The following is a 3,005-nucleotide window of genomic DNA, read 5'->3' on the forward strand; positions in this document are numbered from 1 at the left end:
AATCTGATTAATATACAAATAAAAACAGAATATTCAGCACTAGATAAAATAAATCATGATTTTTTTAATTTATTAATTTATTTAAGAAGGGGCTGAAAGAAGAAATCCTGTGTGGCAGCACAGCCTGCAAGGCTCAGTTAATAAATGGTTTTTTTTTGTTTTGTTTTCTTTTAAATTGAGACCTGTGTAACATTTGTTATCATTCTTATTTTTAATCATGTTAATGGAGAAAGAAAAGGCAGTATCGGCTTCAAGAATCAGCCAAAACAAAATCGGCTGCACATTTTGGCGTATCGGTTTGACTGATGTCAAATTAATCGGTATCGGCCTTCAAAAACCTGCATCGGTCGATTTCTAGTCACTAGTGCCCATATCCAGCAGTCACAGTGCGAGGGGCAGGGTACACCAGGTCGCAAGTCCATCACAGATTTATCACAATTTAGTGAAACATGATGCCCAAACTCAGTTTAGGAAGTTTTTTTAGGTTAACTAATTTTTAAGAATAAACACAAAGTTGCCATCTTCACATCTGATGTTCTCTTGGCAATAAACTTGGTTGTTGTTATTCAATCCTTTGACCAGGCACTGGGTTATTGTTTCATGTTTCAGCTCAGTTACTACCTTGCTTAGTGGCACAAACACACACCCCATTCATTGCCTCGGCCCATTCAGAAATCACACAGAGGAAGCCAGAAGTTGTCACAGACTGAGGTGTTTCATGAAAGAGCCCCTGTTCCTCCAAACTGTGGTCATTCAAAGTGCTATCTGCAGCAAGATAGTAATTCTTCAGAACCTTTGCATGTAACCCCACTTTAAGCATTCTGTAGTCTTGCTGTAAGTATCACGTTTTATTCAGTACAGTTAAAAGTATTTTAAAAGCAAGACGAGAAATTTGACCTTTGAAATAAAAAAAGTCGAGTAAGAAACCTATTTGTTGGTGTCACATATATGCATAAAACATGCTTGGTTATTTACTGAAGCACAATAATAAAAAAAACAAGAAAATACTGTAGATAAAACTTGGTGGGATTGTGTTTGTGACTCATCCAGGCATAGAGGCAAACACAGACTTTCTGAATCAGCCTGTCGTATAATGTAATCGTTTGTGCCGATGCAGTGAGGAGTGCTTGTGTTTGCAGGGGTTCCATGTTTATAGGATGTAATGAGTCAGAGATGAGGGAAAACAGAAACAGACTGAGGGGAAAAAATGAAACCAAAGAAAAAGGGACAGCGTGAGTAATAGAGAGAGACTCCCAAGTCTCCTGCTGGCAGGGTTTCTCATGTAATCTCTGCAAGCACGGGGCCAGAAAGAAACTTTGATCGGAAATATTTTCTCCAGTCCATTTACAGCTCAGAAGCTGCTGTGTCAATGTGTGTGTGTGTGTGTGTGTGTGTTTTCTATAAAGTAATGTGGAGGACATAAGCAGGTCACACAGACACATGCCTCATTCCACTTGCAGCAGACCCAAAGGATTAATTTAACGAGCTGTCGGATGCTTGTCCTGCGCGGCCCTCGTTAAGACCATCATGCAAAATCTCCATTTGACTGCCGCCTGCCGTGACTAATTGACTTATTTTGCAGGCCTAAGCAGTACTGAAAGCTCTCATATTTCATATTTATCTCTTTTTGGAGCAACGTCAGGAAACTTCAGTGAGCGCAGGACACTGCATCGTCCTTTGAACAGCAGAGAACAAAAGGGATGGCTAATTGCTCCGACCACACAGAAAATACATACTGCACTTTGTTTTGTTTTTATTGTAATACAGAAACAGTCCCTTATCTTAATCAGTGTGCATTGCCAATGCACACTATTGTGATTCGTTTCCCATCCAAGTCAGCTCCAATTTGGCATGCTTCTCCTCCTGCATACTTTGTCCTAGAGCTGCCATTGTAATTTATATCTGTAAAGTTCCTGTGCCAAATGATGGCTATGCCTTTTGGTGCCTGTACAACTTGTAGTTTTTGAAATATTAATGTTCAATAATTTATAATGGGAGTCAATGGAGCCTTATATTGGTCCAATACTGCCCCCGCTGCATCTACTCAGTACTGAGCCATAGTTTAATAATATTTAATCTCAATAGTTCTGTGGTTACAATACTAATATGATTGTATTTTGATGTTTTACTATAATATTGTCCTAATATTGCTTGATTGCTGTAATATACTGTATTGCAGTTTAGTGTCAACAGTTGCATTGGCAATGTGGCCTCTTTCTACACACACACAGACCAACCCCTAGCAGTGCTCTCTGCCACAGCTCCAATGGTCTCATGGTTAGTGCCATGGGCTTTCATGTGGGAGATCAGGATTCAAAACACACAATTACCCTCATTACAAACATCTGCTGACTTGAAAAGCACAAGTTGGTAGAAAACACATTTGAACTTGGTCACATTTCATTCTGCAAGTCCACTGCTGCAGGCAAAGCCATGCTGCAATGACATGCTACATGGCAATGCACACTTGTTTTTACATCGTAAAAACCCATGTCTAGTTCTTGTTAGATTTATCACCCGCCACCAAAAGACAGGCAATGTGTCTGTGTGACTGTTAGCAAGAACCACTAGATTTACATGTACATCTACAACTAAATATCGTGTAGGGACACCCCAAATCAAGTTGGCCATCACTGCTATCTAACCATAGAAAATACAAAAAAATGTCTCTAATCGAGTCAGTTTCATAGATTTTGCAGTAAAATTTGGTGTGGTACTAGATGAAACTAATTCACAATTTGTTCTTCAAGAGCTACATATTCTACAGCATCTTTGCTTAGAACTTTAATGGATCCCTGATTAGTTGTAACATTAGACTTTATTTGATAAACATTTATTTTAACTGTAAAATAAAGACTGTAAAATACTGTAGATGTTCAGTTTTGTCATTTTTAAACTAAAAGTTTTAAAATATATTACATGGATGGGGCCATTTTATTTACATGCAAAGCATTCTGCTTAAATCAAAACTAGAAAAATATCAATATATTAGCATTATTAATATC

Source organism: Austrofundulus limnaeus, unplaced genomic scaffold (assembly GCF_001266775.1).
Source record: "Austrofundulus limnaeus strain Quisiro unplaced genomic scaffold, Austrofundulus_limnaeus-1.0 Scaffold260, whole genome shotgun sequence".
Lineage (NCBI taxonomy): Eukaryota > Metazoa > Chordata > Actinopteri > Cyprinodontiformes > Rivulidae > Austrofundulus > Austrofundulus limnaeus.